Source organism: Musa acuminata, chromosome BXJ1-10 (genome assembly GCF_036884655.1).
Source record: "Musa acuminata AAA Group cultivar baxijiao chromosome BXJ1-10, Cavendish_Baxijiao_AAA, whole genome shotgun sequence".
Lineage (NCBI taxonomy): Eukaryota > Viridiplantae > Streptophyta > Magnoliopsida > Zingiberales > Musaceae > Musa > Musa acuminata.
In genome coordinates, this window is record NC_088336.1 from 2,399,325 (window position 1) to 2,417,082 (window position 17,758).

Sequence of the window (17,758 nt, forward strand, 5' to 3'; positions counted from 1 at the left end):
TAAGTTGTAGGAGTATTGAGCTATGTCTAATAGTTTTACCCAATGTTATTAGTTGGCACTCATATATTACTGAAGATATTACTGCAATAGCGAGTTTATTCATTCAATTTGGCCATTCAATTGAGTGGAGATTTATGGAGAAGTATAGTTTGGATCCCAATAGCTTCAACAACTCGATCCAAACTATGTATTTTAGTCACAATAATGCTATTTAAAATTCTCTAATATTTCAACACATTCTTCATCATTAGTTTGGCCACCTTCTCCATTGAATTTTGAAAACTAATCTATTACCACAAGTATCTATCTAAGAATCCCAACTAGTAGCAAGCTTAATATAAAGTTTAAGAAAATACTCTCCCATATTCTCTCTAGTACAAACAAGGGCTCTTAATATGTTGCTCCACCTTGTCTTATTAGTATATGAAGCACATTCGAACATATTTTTCCACATCAATTCTCATCTATGGCAACTAAAAGACCCTTTTCATAAGATCTATAATTTTGTGAATGCTTAGATGCCCCACTCAAACTCTCGAGAGTTCATGCCTCAAATTATTCACTTAGGGAATATAAACTCTATTTCTTTTTGTGTAGATGAATCCCTCCTGAACATAAAATTATTATCTTTACTTTTTTAATCAATTACATCAAGGTTACTACTTTTGGATCACTATATATTTCATCCTTGAACTTGAAAAGAAAGTTGGATTACAATTTACTCGCTTGGCCTCTACCCACCACTTGGGAGTTTAGTTGTAAATGATAATGTCATCTAGATAGACAAGTATGAATTTGTCTAAATACTTCCTAAATATTTGGTTTATTAGAATATAGAATATATAATATAGTTGGAACATTAGTTAAGCCTTTTTCATCACCAAGAATTCGAATACTTCATATTTGGTCATATATGTAGTCTTCACTTTTTCACTTTTAGCTAAACACACCGACTAGTATCCGTTGGGTCTAGCCCATAGGTGAGCTTGGACCGATTGATTTAAGAATTGAGCCCAAATCTAATTTATTTAAAAATAAATAAATAAATAAAAGGGAAACAATGGAGATGTGCATAACGAGGTGTCACGGTCTTAGCTGGAATTGCCTAAGGCGTGAGGGACTCTTGTGGCCAAGACGCGAACTTAGCTTGCGTTGCCTAAGTTGCACTTCGCCCTTGCAATATTGCTCTACAAAGATCAGCCCACTTGTAACCTCTCGCAGGTTCCGAAGGACCTGTAAAAGAGAAAGTTTATTAGTTCGAAAGAATGAGCGACGAACAAGTCCCGACGTCTCGCGAAAAAAGGGGAAGCTTTACAAGCAATTCAGCGAGCACCTTGCGTACGCAAGAGAAAAGAGGGAGAGGGGGAAAACAAGGGCTTTAGAAGGTTGAACGAACAGATCCAAGCTCACAAACAGCTACTCATCGAGTCCCGGGCGCGACAACAAGTTCCCTTCAAGGCAACGTGCGAACTTGCGAATGAGTGTTCAACGCCCGGTACTATACCGAAGCCCCATCCAGCCCTGTGCCACCTGGGGGGTTCCAAGGGGTTGAGATGACTGACGTTTTAGTGAGCGGAGGTAGATTCCAGAAATCAGCTCGCGGCACATGAAAATGGAGCTGTTTTGGGCTGTTTTGGGGCTGTTTTGCTTTGTTCGGTGAGCGGTCGCTTTATAATGCTGCAACTTGTTCGAACTTACATTTTTACAAGCAAAATGACTCAAAACCAAGGCAAAACAAGCTACCAAGTAACTGTACATGTAGATGAGAGCGACAAACGATTCGTTGAACGGAGTTGTTGTAGGTGTGCGACGATCGTTCGTGATAGAGGGGTGCACGAACTGGTGTGAACAGTGAAAGAAACTATGGCGGCATAGAAAAAGAATAAAGAGAGAAGAGGAGAGAGAAAGTTAAGGTTTTAAAACTTTTGCTAGATGATCAAGTGACTAAACTTCGTCGGTTTTAGCCTAAATTTTATATGAAGAATCCTTGCAATAAGCTTTACAATCTTAACAATATCAATCTATAGCTTATCATCTCTAAAATTCTTTTCTTCTATACCCATTTGGTGAGACCTAAAATTTTTCTTTCATGAAATCTATCTATGGTGATGATAATATGTTATTGTTAAGCCAAGATTTGTATTCTTGATGTTATTATTATTGAATCTCAGATTTTGATGATGAAACTAATTGATAAAGTTATGATCTAATATGCGTTTAAGTGATGTAGGACTAGCTTCAATCAAAGAAAGATAAATTGATTAAAATAGTAGAATTAGAGGTTAGACCAAAGTAAACATGTCAGAAGATTGGACGTCGAGCTGGAGGATCGGTCGACGTGCCGGCAGAAGTTCTTCATGCCATGAGTTCGGGCATCGGGCCGAAGGATCAGACATTGTGCCTAGAAGATTAGATGTTGTGGAAGGTCAACATGCCGATTGACTAATACATCGACGGGGAGGAAGATGCATTAAAGAATCGAACGAAGTGTCGGATAAATCAATGATATGCTGGACAACAAAGGATCCATTCTTTGTAATAATTTGTTTAGATTGAAGTAGTTTAAAGGGCTAATTGAGTTGGTATCAGGTGTAGCCATATTAACTCAATTAAGAGCCATTTGGGCCTAAGTTGGGGCTATTTCAGGCCAAATGGAAGGCCCATTTAGTGACCCTTAGCTAGCCCAAGTGGTGGCATCGGTAAGGTTGGTGGTGGCAACACCTAAAGCTCAACCTCCCAAGTTGTTTAGGCGGTGGTACTACCTTATTTAGCAGTAATATCACTAGAGCCCAACCTCCGAGGCCTTGTTAGGTGATGGTACCACCAGATTAGGCAGTAGTACTGCATAGTGTTAGTGTCAGACTGAGCATTGGTACCATCCGGTACTAGCGACGGTACTGCCAGTATCCCAAAAACTTGAGATAAGATCGTTTTGGCTCCAAATTTAAATCCATTTGAGCCCCATAAATACTCTAATCTTTCCTGTATGACATAGCAAGAAAAAGAGATTGAAAATAGGGTTTAGAGTATGAAAACTCTATGAGAAAGTTGAGTCCCTCCTCCTTGAGCTTAGAGGTTATTCTAAGAGAGGTGTGTAAGCGATACCTTATAAAAGAGGGGTGTAAAGGTGTTGAATCTCAAATTTTGACGATTGAACCAATTGATATGTTCAAGATCTGATCTGCGTTTTGAGTGACGTAGGAAGCTTTGATCAGGAAGAGACAATTAAAGTAGGAAGAATCATGTTAGGTCAGAGTGGAACATGTCAGAAGATTGGACCTCGAGCCAGAGGATCGATCGACGTATCAGCAGAAGGCTTCGGGTCATAGGTTTGGGCATCGGGCCAAGACGAGTGAAAATTACACTAAGAAAATCGGAGTTGCAGAGGTCAATTGGCCAATTAGGCAATGTTAGGATCAAGAGCGATCGACACTAAGAGACGGGGGGTGACTTAGCGTAGCGGTAAAATCACGTCGGTTTAAAAACTTCATTTCAATAAAACTGGTTTTCGACGTAAAATTGTTTTGTAAATATCTTAACTTGAAACACGTTTATAAATGTATTGAAAGCAGTGAGCTATTAAAGAGGTTTGCAATAAAGGTAAATTGCTCAAAGAAATGCAAACCAGATTTTAGAGTGCTTCGGTCGTCGTGACCTACATCCACTACGCCAATTCCTCTTCCGTCGAGGCCAACGACATCCACTATCGGTCTTCCTTCAATAGTCGAAGACCAACTACCTTTTACACCCCTCTTCTCCTTTTACTAGGTTTAGGAGATAACCCTTATAAGCACACATACTCCTCTCTAAACAGAAATCTAAGTTTAACTAGAGGAGGGAATTTACTTATGATCGCAACAACGTTTTCTCTCTTTTGATCTCTTTGTGGTTGTGTGTTTTAACTAGAGATGAGAGGGGTATTTATAGGCTTCAAGTTGATTCAAACTTGGAGCCTAAAACTTTCCCATCCTAGGTTCCTCGGGCACGGGCGGTACTATCGCCTGTGTTGGGCGGTACCACAACCCAGGTCTAACGGTACCACCGCCTGGGGTGCAGTACTGGGCGGTGTTAGGATCAGAGCGGCACTAAGAGGGGGGGGTAAATTAGTACAGTGGATTGAAACTTGTAAGTTTGAAATCAATTTCGTAAATGTGTAGAGATTTCGATTCGATGAAGGATGACTTAGTAAAAATAGCTCGAGTAAAGGAAGGAGATGAAAACCGAAAGTTTGCTACTAAGTAAATAAATGTTTTAGAAAGTTAAACACTCACACATTCAAGGAACACCATAATTTAAAGTGGTTCGGTCAAATGACCTACATCCACTTGCGAAGCCTTCTACAATGAGGCTCCCAACTTCCACTAGCAAATTACTTTGAAGGGAAAGGACCAAATACCCCTCTTACAACCTTTTTACAAGTGGTTCACACTCTTACAGATTTTTCAAAGAGAAAGAGGGAGGTAAACACTTAAGCTATTGAAAACAAGACTTTGCCAAAGCTATAGACCCCAAGAGGATTCAAATTTGGGCTCCAAATTTTGAATTCCTTTGGGTTCCCGGAGCTGGCGTTGCCACCGCCTGTTAGTGGCGGTGCCACCGCTTGTCAATGTCACATTGACTGTTTACTGGCGGTGCCACCGCCCGACCTTTCAGGTGCTGGTTGGGCTCCAAATTTGGCCCAAACCAGTTCATATTTGGGCCCAATTGGCCCCTAACCAAGTTATAGGATTAACTCTTAATCCTAACTAAAATTACATGCAAACTATGAAATTAAGACATAGTCCTAAGCAGGTTTTTAACCGGCAACGTCGAGTTTCGTTCCGGTGAGCTTTCCGTCGAACTTCCGGCGGACTTCCGATACACCCTCGGATTTCTTCCGACGGACTCCCAACAGGCTCTCGGTCTTGTGGCGAGTTCAACGAGTCTTTGGCAAGTAGTCGAACCTTCTTAGTGATCTTTGCGAACCTCCGACGATCTTTCCGTCGGACTTCCGAAAACTTCGACAAGTCCCCAATTCCTTCTTGGTTGGTTCCGACAACACTTTCGACGATTCTTCGGACTTTCGACGGACTCTCGAACACCCATTGAACTTGACTCCAGTAGACTTGCTTTATGTCTTCAAGCTATCGTAGTTAATCCTGCACACTTAAAACAAAACTTTGATCGAGACAATTAATCCTAAGCAATTAATCAAGTTGTCCGGCATGTCATTGGTCCCTCGACGCTTCGTCCGATTCTTCGGCACATCGTCCTCTCTTGCGGCCTATTGCCCAATCGGCCAGTTGACTCCGCAACTCCGATATCCTTGGTATAATCTCCGTTCTTCTTGGCCCCATGCCCGAATCCACGGCCTGAAGCCTTCTGTCGATAGTCGACCGATCCACCGGCCCGACGTCTAATCTTCTGACATGGTCCTTCGGTGCAATATGATTTTCCTACTTTAATTGTCTCCTCCTGATCAAAGTATCCTGCATCACTCAAAACGCAGATTAAATCAAAAACACATATCAAGTGGTTTTATCATCAAAATACGAGATTCAATAATCTCCCCCTTTTTGATGATGACAACCACTTGATGACGGAGTTAACCTTAACTCCCGGAGTTTAAACAAACTCCCCCTATCAATTTGGCTTATTGATAGAAACTCTTGGATTCAAAATTCCAAGCAACATGTCATCATAAACTTATGCATAACATGTCATGTCATCATACTTCTCCCCCTTTGTCATCAACAAAAAGGAAAAGCTCCAACTCTTATGTGTTTAGAGATAAAAAGTTCAAACCATTGCATAATAAACATAGTATCAAATTTTATCATCATGCAATCTAGCAATTAAAGATGTGCAAGTTTAGCAACTGTTTGCTTCTCTTTAGGCTACAAGCTAGCAATTTTTACGATATGCAAGTTTTGCTACATACAAGCTAGCAAAAATTTCGAAAGCAAATGCAAGATAGCTTTCTTGTGTAAGCTCATGATTCTTGCTTCCTATTGCAATGTGCAAGTTGCAAGTTTTGCTTCTTGAGATAGGCAAGATAGCACTTTTGCAATTTTTGTTTCTTAAGATGGGCAAGCTTATGATGTTCAAGATAGCAAGCTCTTTCTTCTCTTTTGAGAAGTGTCATTTTTGCTTCTTTAGCAAAATGCCAAACTAGCAAGAGACAATGTTTTACATGAGGCAAGCAAACAATTTGGCAAGTGTTACATTTGCATCTTCTCTTTAGATGTGCAAGAAGGTAAGCAAGTTTTTGCATTTTCTTGACTTGTGCAAGCTAGCTAATTTCTCTTTGAGATGACTCTTTACATCAATTCAAGATAGCACATTAGCAACTCTTTCTCCCCCTTTGTCATTGGCAAAAAGAAAGGAAGACCCTTTACATCAATTTTTAAATCATGATAAAGGTAAGTATCAATCTTATTTTGCATCATTATGTTTTTAAATTAAAATATGCACAATTTCAAAATTTTATATTTGTATCCTTACTTCATGCATTATACAAATAAATTAATCACTATGGGCATATCATACATGATACATCATTTTGGTAACAAATCATAGAATTTATTAATATTTTGATCATGATACCAAGCATTCATCATTTAGAGCATTCATGATACACATTATATGCAAATATCACCACAATAAAAAGTAATTGCATGTATAATTTCAAATCATAAATGTTTCAAATCATGATGATATTAATTTGTCAAATTGCATCCTACCATGCATAATCAAAACTTCTCCCCATTTGTATTTCATGCATAATTTCATTTCATCACATTAGGAATATCAAGAAGAATTAATTGAGTAATGAGATAAATATTTTATGAAAACACGGAATTGTATAAAAATCATATCATAACTGTTTCATGCATTCATATCATCACATGAAGGAATAAAAAAAAAAAAATTGGTGATGAGATATTACTTCATGAATACAATAAAATTCATATAGCATATCATGGTTTATTAGAATCAGTCTTCTTTTTGGTGAATAGTAAAAAGAATAGTAAGAGAGCAAGATCTCAATTCATGCATATCAAATATTCAATCATCAAAATCATGATTCATCTAGAAAATTCTCCTCTTTAAATATTCAAAGAGAGAATCATGATGAACAATCTTGATTTACATAAAGTTTCAAAACATAATTATCAAGATCATGAATACTAAAAGATCATGAAACATTTCAACAAATCTCCTTTTAAATAGAAAACAATATTTATTCATTCAATAGAAAATTTAAATTATAATTACGAGAAATCAAGATCATGATTTCAATAAAACCCATTAAATTCAAATCATTTTCTTAATCCATGAGATTCATAAAAATAATACAAATAGATTCATCAAAGTCAATAAGATAGAGAAAAAGAATTTTCAAGAAAAATACTTTTCTCTATTTAGTTGTTTCGTACGAGCATGCCTTTGTCCTTTTTGTGTCAAAAAAAAAAAAATATATATATATCATCAATCATTTAGGATCGAAAAATAAATTATCATAAAAACCATCAAGATTCTAATCATTATTCAATCTACACATCATGAGAACAATAAATTTGCACTATAGACAATCTCATGTTTTATCATTCAAGCTAGCATATATTTTTGCAATTAGCAAGCTAACAATTTCCTTTTTCTTTTATAACAGTGATTCAATCATATCATGCAATAAACATATCATAATTACAAAAGAGTATTGAATCATAAAGAAAATCAATTTATGCATAAAATGTTCCAAGCATCAAGGTACATTTTTTCAAATTGTGGGTATCAAAAAATCAAGAGAAAATAGCTTAATTATTCATTTTGAAAAATGTTCTCTTTGATAAAAGGAGAGAATCATGATTAACAATCTTGATTTATAAAATAAATACTCAAGTTATAATTCCAAAAAATCAAGAGAAACCGTGATTCATTTTAACAAATCTCCTCTTAAATAAATAATGTAAAGAATTCTTAGGAAATCATGAAAAATATAGAATTCATTCAATCTTGTAAGAGAACAAGACATTAATTCTTGTATATAGAATCTTAACTTAAGCATAAGAAATCTCAATTTATAAATTTCAAAAAATCAAGATAAAGCTCATTTAAATCATCAAATCAAGATCAGTTTCAAGAGATTCACAAAAGTGATACAAATAGATTCATTAATTTCCCTTTTTGAAAAATCGATAAAGTCAAAAAAATAAATTTTTTAAGAAGAAACCTTTCCACTTTAGTTGTTTTAATTCATGTGATTTATTTCATACATATTCTTTTCTTTTATGGCAAATAAAAACATGCATCAATGTTTAGGATTGAAAAAAAAATCACAAAAATCATCATGTATAACTTTTAAAATCTCATGCATAAAATCATCAATCATGGTATCAAAACATTTAATATTTTCATTACATCATTATGCATTGGTTTCATTGAACATAATTTTGAATGATTCTTATAGACAACTAAAACTTCTTTAGTTTTAATTTATGTGATTGACTTTATATTAGCATGCTCAAATTTTGTTCTTATGTCAAAACCATACATCATGTTTGAAAATCAAAGACAAGGTTCATAAAAATATCATCAAGCTTTCCATACAAAAGCCATGCATCGTCATTGAAAATCAATATGAAAATCATCAAAATACATATTCTTGCTTCTCAAGCACATACATAAGATTAATCTTACTAGGTGTACAAGCATTAGATTTATATCTAACATTTTATTGCATTAACATAAAATATGTAATTTTTATTATCATTTTCAAAATTACGAGCATGATCATATTTTTGTATTTTCATTTTTAAACATTTAATTTTAAGAAAATTGATTCAAAACTAAATTACAAAAAAAAAGTGCATTATGAAAAGTATTATGTAATTTTGAAGTAAATTAGGGGGATTTCGATTACCTCATCATTGAAAGTGGTTAAGATATAGTTTGCCACCTCGCCTTTGTTGATTTTCTCATAGTCTTTAGAGGAGCTCGATTCATCCCAATTTATGTTCTTCTTTTTGTGTTCAAAGCAAGTAATTCCGTTCTTTTTATTCTTTAATTTTTGTTTTATTAACTTTTTAAATTTCTTTGCAAGTTCAAATTCACCATCACTTGAGCTTATGCTCAAGTGGTCTTCATGTGTTCTATGTCCCAAATCCTTCCTGTTCTTTGGAAGGTTGTTTTGTTCATCATGTGTATTGTGCACCATTTCATATGTCATTAACGAACCAATAAGTTCTTCAAATGGTAAGTTGTTTAGGTTTTTAGCTTCTTGTATCACAGTTACTTTTGAATTCCAATTTTTAGAAAGAGAACGCAAAATCTTGTTTACAAGTTCAAAATCCAAAAAACTTCTACCAAGTACTTTTAAACCATTGACGACATCCATAAAACGGGTGTACATGTCAACAACAGTTTCGCTTGGTTTCATTCGAAAGAGTTCAAAATCGTGTAATAAAAGATTGACCTTTGAAACCTTAACACTACTTGTGCCTTCATGTGTGGTTTCAAGAAAGTACCAAATATCGAAAGCTGTTTTGCACAAAGAAACCCGATTAAACTCCGTTTTATCTAAGGCGCAAAATAGACCATTCATAGCTCTAGCATTTAAAGAAAAAATCTTCTTCTCCAAATCATTCCAATCTTTCATTGGAAGAGAAGACCTTTTAAAGCCGGATTCGACAATATGCTATAAATTCAAATATAAAGAAAGTAAGAAAACTCTCATTCGAGTTTTCCAATAAGTGTAGTCTGTCTCATTGAAAAAGGGAGGATGAATAAGAGAGTAACCCTCTTGAAAGCCGAAAAGAGTCATTTCTATTTAGGTGTTAAACCAAAGTAGAAAACCGTAGCTCTAATAACAATTGTCAAGATCGAAGCGGCACTAAGAGTGGGGGGTGAATTAGTACAACGGATTGAAACTTGTAAGTTTGAAATCGATTTCGTAAATATGTAGAGATTTCGATTCGATGAAGGATGACTTAGTAAAAATAGCTCGAGTAAAGGAAAGAGATGAAAATCGAAAGTTTGCTGCTAAGTAAATAAATGTTTCAGAAAGTTAAACACTCACACATTCAAGGAACACCGTAATTTAAAGTGGTTCGGTCAAATGACCTACATCCACTTACGAAGCCTTCTTCGATGAGGCTCCCAACTTCCACTAGCAAATCACTTTGAAGGGGAAGGACCAAATACCACTCTTACAACCTTTTTACAAGTGGTTCACTTAAGCTATTGGAAACAAGAATTTGCTAAAGCTTTTTCTCAATTTCTAACTTCTCTAAAAGGTGTGTTCTCTGCTAAGAATTGAGGGGTATTTATAAACCCCAAGATGATTCAAATTTGGGCTCCAAATTTTGAATTCCTTTAGGTTCCCGGAGCTGTCGGTGCCACCGCCCGGCCTTTCGGGTGCTGGGCAGTGCCACCGCCCAGTCCGGCGGTAGCATTGTCAGATCCTTCGGGTTTTGGGCAGTGCCACTGCCTAGTCTGGCGATGCCATCGTCCGTCCTTACGGGTCACTGGTTGGGCTCCAAATTTGGCCCAAACCAGTTCATATTAGGGCCCAATTGGCCCCTAACCAGGTTATAGGATCAACTCTTAATCCTAACCCAAACTATATGCAAACTACAAAATTAAGACATAGTCCTAAGCAGGTTTTTAACTGACAATGTCGAGTTTCCTTCCGGCGAGCTTTCCGGTGAACTTCCGATACACCCTTGGATTTCTTCCGGTGGACTCCCAGTAGGCTCCCGGTCTTGTGGTGAGTTCAACAAGTCTTTGGCAAGTAGCTGAACCTTCTCAGTGTTCTCCACGAACCTCCAACGATCTTTCCGATGGACTTCCGAAACCTTCGGCAAGTCCCTGATTCCTTCTCGGTTGGTTCCGGCAGCACTTCCGACGATTCTTCGGACTTTCGGTGAACTCTCAAACACCCATCGAACTTGACTCCAGTAGACTTGCTTTATGTCTTCAAGCTATCATAGTTAATCATGCACACTTAAAACAAAACTTCGATCGAGATAATTAATCCTAAGCAATTAGTCAAGTTGTCCGGCATGTCATTGGTCCCTCGACGTTTCGTCCGATTCTTCGGCATATCGTCCTCTCTTACGGCCTATTGCCTAATCGGCCAGTTGACTCCGCAACTCCGATATCCTTGGCACAATCTCCATTCTTCTTGGCCCGATGCCCGAATATATGGCCCGAAGCCTTCTGTCGATATGATGACCGATCCACCAGCCCGACATCCAATCTTCTAACATGTTCCTTCGACGCAACATGATTTTCCTGCTTTAATTGTCTCATCCTGATCGAAGTATCCTGCGTCACTCAAAATGTTAAATCATAAACACATATCAAGTGGTTTCATCATCAAAATATGAGATTCAATAGGCGGTACCACCACCCAGACTAGTAGTACCACCGCTTGGCACCCCGCCAGGGGTGGTACAACTGCCCAGACTGGTGGTACCACCGCCTGACATAGTCTTGAAGACTGTGCCATAATGGTGAGACTTCTTGGGGCACTGTTTGGGCCTCTTATTGGACCCAACACAGTTCTTACATGTGCCTAGCTGGCCCCTAATTGGGTTGGCCCAAATCCAAGCCCAATTACGTGCTAACTACGAAATCCTAAGACATTTGCTAAAACAAGTCCCAATGTCTATTCTTCCGGTGAGCTTCTGGTGATCTTTCGATGAACTTCCGACGATCTCTCGGCAATGTTGAGGCGGACTCCTGGCAAGCTCCTGGACTTCACAATGATATTCTTGGCGAGTTCCGATGAGCTTCTTTGGCAAGCTCCGAGACTTCTCGACAGGTTCCTCCAGAACATCCGACGAACGTTTGGACTTCTTACGAACTCTCGAACTCCCAATGTGATTTCGATCTTGACTCTAGGACTTCATTTTGCTTCATGCCTTACTATCATAGTTAATCCTGCACATGTAAAATAAACTTTGATCTAGATAATTAATACTAAGCATTAATCAAGTTGTTCGGCATGTTATTGGTCTCTTGACGCTTCATCCGATTCTTCGGTACATCATCCTCTCTTGCGGCCTATTGCCCAATTGGCTAGTTGACTCCGCAACTCTGATATCCTTGGCACAATATCTGCTCTTTTTGGCCTGATGCCCGAATCCACGGCCCGAAGCCTTCTGTCGATACGTCGATCATTCCACCGGTTCGACGTCTAATCTTCTGACATATTTTCCCCTAGCACAACATGATTTTTCCTCCTTTAATTGTCTCATCCTGATCGAAGCATCCTATATCACTCAAAACGTAGATTAAATCATAAATACATATCAATTGGTTTCATCATCAAAATACGAGATTCAACAATATCCCCCTTTTTATGATTACAACTAATTGATGATGGAGTTAAACTTAACTCCCGGAGTTTAAACAAACTCCCCCTATCAATATGCCATATTGATATAACCTCTTGGATTCAAAAATCCAAGCAACATGTCATAATAAAATCATGCATGACATCAACATACTTCTCCTCCTTTGTCATCAACAAAAAGGAGAAGTTCCGACTATCAAGTGTTTGGAATACAAGTTCAACTCATTGCATGAAAAACATAATATCAAGTTTTATCATCATGCACTTTGAAAGCTAGCAAATTTAAGGGTATGCAAGTTGGCATATTTGCTTTTCTTTGCGATGTGCAAAATAGCATTTCTTTATAATACAAATTTATAATATGCAAGCTATCAACTTTTACACATAAAAAAGTTAGCAAAATTTTACATCTTTTGAGATGTGCAAGATGAACTATTTTGCCTCTTTTTGAAATGTGTAACTTGGCAAACATTGCTTCTCTTGAGATTTGCAAGATAGCACGTTTGCCTCTTTTCGTGATCTGCACGCTAGGAATTCTTTCTCCCCCTTTGTTATTGGCAAAAAGAGGGGAATAATAAAAACAATGGTGCAATTCATCAATTTTCAAATTATGATAAAAATAAAATATCATTCTTATTGCAATATGTCATAGTTGAAATAAACCTTGAATTTAGGTTGAGTTCAAGTCAATGCAATTCTATTGACTCACATCATATGCAATACATCATGTACATCATTATCATAAGTATTGCATGCATTATTTCAAATTTATGAATATTTTATGCATTCATATCATCACATAAAGAATATCAAAAAGAATTAGTTAGGTGATGAGATGAATATTTCATGAATACAAGGATTTGTACATAAAAATCATATCATGAGAGATAAGATCATGTAAATACCAAAAGACATGATTCATATTATTAAATCTCCTCTTTAAATAAAATACCAAGAGGAATCGTAGGAGAACGATTAATGAAAAATCTTGATTCATAATAAATCTTAATTTTAAATATCAAGGAATCAAGATCATGATTTGGATAAAAAATTATTCAAATTTAAATCATCAAAATTATTTTCAAAGTCCCAAAGATTCGTAAAAATGATACAAATGGATTCATCAAAATCAATAAGATAGAGAAAAATAATTTTCAAGAAAAAACATTTTCCTCTTTTTAGTTGTTTCAATTCATATGATTTTATTTCATTTATGCCAAATAAAAACATGTATCAACGTTGAGGATCGAAAAATGAATTTCGTCATAAAAACCATAAAGACCAATAAATCACAAAAATCATCATATATAACTTTAAAATCTCATACATAAAATCGTCAATCATGGAATCAAAACATTTAATATTTTCATTATATCATTATGCATTACTTTAAATCAAACATGATTTCACTTAATTAAAATCGAGAAATAATATGGAAATCAACATGATATATATATTTATTTTCAAAACATTCATCATTATAAGGCATACAAGCCAAAAAAACCATTAAACATAAAGCATATTCATCAATGGTTTCATTGGGCATAAGGCATTTTAAACAAAATCATTTTGTTAGTTTGTCATAAAATATGCATTTTTCATGATTATTTTTAAAATCATTAGAAAGGTAAGCATGATCCAAATTTGTTAGCATTTTCATTATATTATTTAAACGTGTAATTTTCAAGAAAATTAATTCTAAACTAAATTAAAAATAACTCATGAAAAATATCATGTAATTTCGAAATAAATTAAAGACATTTTGATTACCTCATCGTCGAATGCCGTCAAGGCATAGTTTGCTACCTCGCCTTTATTGATTTTCTCCTCGTCTTCGGAGGAGCTTGATTCATCCCACTTTGTATTCTTCTTCTTGCGTTCAAAGCAAGTAGTTGCATTCTTTTTATTCTTGTTCTTTAATTCTTGTTTCATGAACTTTTTAAAATTCTTAGTGAGTAGTTCATATTCACCATCACTTGAGCTTATGCTCAAGTGGTTTTCAAATGTTCTATGTCCCAAATCCTTCATGTTCTTTGGAAGGTTGTTCTCGAGTTCCCTTTTTGCCACATTGTTCATTTCGTAGGTCATTAAAGACCCAATTAGTTCTTTGAGTGGAAGGTTGTTTAGGTTTTTAGCCTCTTGTATGGTCGTTACTTTAGAGTCCCAAGTTTTAGAAAGCGATTGTGAAATCTTATTTATAAGTTCAAAATCTGAAAAACATTTGCCAAGAGCTTTTAAACCATTGATGACATCCATAAAACGGGTATACATGTCAATAATGGTTTCGCTCGACTTCATTCGAAAAAGCTCGAAATCATGTATTAAAAAATTAATTTTTGAATCTTTAACTTTGCTAGTCCCTTCATTTGTGATTTCAAGAGTGCACCAAATATCAAAAGTCGTTTCACAAGTAGAAACACAATTAAACTCATTTCTATCTAAGGCGCAAAACAAGGCATTCATAGCCTTTACATTTAGATAAAACATCTTCTTCTCCAAATCATTCCAATGGTTCATTGGAAGACAAGACATTTGAAAATCAGATTCGACTATATGCCATAAATCAAGATTCAATGAAAGCAAGAAAACTCTCATTCGAGTTTCCCAATTAGTGTAGTCCATCCTATTGAAAAAGGGAGGACGAATAAGAGAGTGACCCTCTTGAAAGCTAAAAAGAGTCATTTCTCTTTAGTGTTAATCCAACTAAGAAATCACAAGGCTCTGATACCAATTGTTAGAATCAAGAGTGATTGGCACTAAGAGAGGGGGGTGAATTAGAGCAGCGATAAAATCACGTTGGTTTAAAAACTTCGTTTCAATAAAATCGGTTTTCGACGTAAAACCGTTTTGTAAATATCTTAACTTGAAACACGTTTGTAAATGTATTGAAAGCAGTGAGCTATTAAAGAGGTTTACAGTAAAGATAAATTGCTCAAAGAAATGCAAACTAGATTTTAGATTGGTTGGTTGTTGTGACCTACATCCACTTCGCCGATTCCTCTTTCGTCGAGGCCACTAGTATTCACTATCGGTCTTCCTTCAATAGGCAAAGACCAACTACCTTTTACACCCCTCTTCTCCTTTTACCGGGTTTAGGAGATAACCCTTACAAGCACACACACTCCTCTCTAAATAGAAATCTAAGTTTAATTAGAGGAGGGAATTCACTTATGATCGTAACAGCGTTTTCCCATCCCGGGTTCCCCGGGCACTAGCGGTACCATCGCTTGCGTTGGGCGGTACCACCGCCTAGTGTCAGTCTGACACTGACATTGCCCTAGGCGGTACCACCACCCGGGGCACAGTGTTGGGCGGTACCACCGCCTGGAACCCTGCTAAGGGCGGTACAATCACCTAGACTAGCGGTACTGCCGCCTAACATAGTCTCGAAGATTATGCCATGATGGTGAGATTTCTTGGGGCACTATTTGGGCCTCTTATTGGGCCCAACACAGTTCTTACATGGGCCTAGCTGGCCCCTAATTGGGTTGGCCCAAATCCAAGCCCAATTACGTGCTAACTACGAAATCCTAAGACATTTGCTAAAACAAGTCCCTATGTCTATTCTTCCGGCGAGCTTCCGGCAATCTTCTGGCGAACTTCCGACGATCTCTCGACAATGTTTCGGTGGACTTCTAGCAAGCTCCTGGACTTCACGATGATCTTTTTGGTGAGTTCTGATGAGCTTCTCTAGCAATCTCCGAGACTTCTTAGTTGGTTCCTCCAGAACTTCTGACGAATGTCCGGACTTCCGATGAACTCTCGAACTCCTAATATGATCTCGATCTTGACTCTGGGACTTCATTTTGCTTCATGCCTTGCTATCGTAGTTAATCCTACACATGTAAAACAAACTTCGATCTAGATAATTAATACTAAGCATTAATCAAGTTATCCGGCATGTCATTGGTCTCTCAACGCTTCGTCCGATTCTTCGGCACATCGTCTTCTCTTGCGGCATATTGCCCAATCAGCTAGTTAACTTCACAACTCTAATATCCTTGGCACAATATCCACTCTTCTTGGCCTGATGCCCAAATCTACGGCTTGAAGCCTTCTATCGATATGTTGACTATTCCACCGATTCGATGTCCAATCTTCTGACATGTTTTCCCCTGACATAACATGATTTTTCCTATTTTAATTATCTCATCCTGATCGAAGCATCTTGTGTCACTAAAAATATATATTAAATCATAAACACAGATCAATTGGTTTCATCATCAAAATATGAGATTCAACAAGCAATAGGCCATAAGAGAGGACGATGCGCCGAAGAATCGAATAAGGTGTCGATGAACCAATGACACGCTGGACAACATTTGATTGACTTTTAATAATTATCTAAATCAAAGTAGGTTTTAGGCATAATTGATTTGAAATTGGGCCAACTCAATTAGGGGACAGTTGGGTCCAAGTTTAGGATGTGTTAGGCCAAGTGAAAGGCCCAAACAGTGACCCAATAGGTGGAACTATCATGGCACTGTCTCCAAAACTATGTCAGGCAGTGGTATTGCCAGATTGGGTGGTGGTATCACCTAGACACAATCTCCAAGAGACTATCAGGTAGTGGTACCACCAGATTGGGCGGTGGTACCGCTAATACCCTGAAAACTAAGGACGAGACTCTTTTAGGCTCCAAACTTGAATCCACTTGAGACCTATAAATACCCCTCTCATTCCTGGTTAACACACACAAGAATTGAGAGCAAAAAAGAAAGAAAATGCTATTGTAATCTTGTGTGAACTCCTCTCAAACTCTAAGTGTTAGTGAAGTCTAAAATAGGAGGTTGTGGGGGTGTAAAGGTTCTCTCCTGAGCAGGAGTGGATGCGATGGTTGATCTTCACCTATTGAAGGAAGACCATTAGTTGATGCGGTGGCCTTGATGGAAGAGGAATCAGGAGTGGATGTAGGTCACGATGACCAAACCACTATAAAAATCTGGTTTACATTTATTTATTGCTATTTACCTTTATTTTAAACTGAATCCTTACTTACACTACGCTTCTCTACTCATTCAAGAAAAATGAAACGATTTTCGTTGGAATTAGATTTTTATCGTACGAAGATTTTCAAATTGACGTACTTTTTTCGCTGCACTAATTCACCCTCTCTCTTACTGCCAACTCAATCCTAACAGTTGGTATCAGAGCAAGGTCACTCTCATTTTGGTTTGAAACCTAAGAGAGATGACGTTTGCCAACAACCTAGAGGGTTACTCAATCACACATCCACCCATGTTCAATGGGACAAATTACACCTATTAGAAAACTAGGATGAGGATTTTTCTAATTTTTATGGATTATGAGTTATGAAATATTGTGTAAAATAATTTTCAAAAGTCTTCTCTTCCAATGAACAATTAGAATGAGTTGGAGAAGAAGACTTTCTCTTTAAATGTCAAGGCTATAAATGCC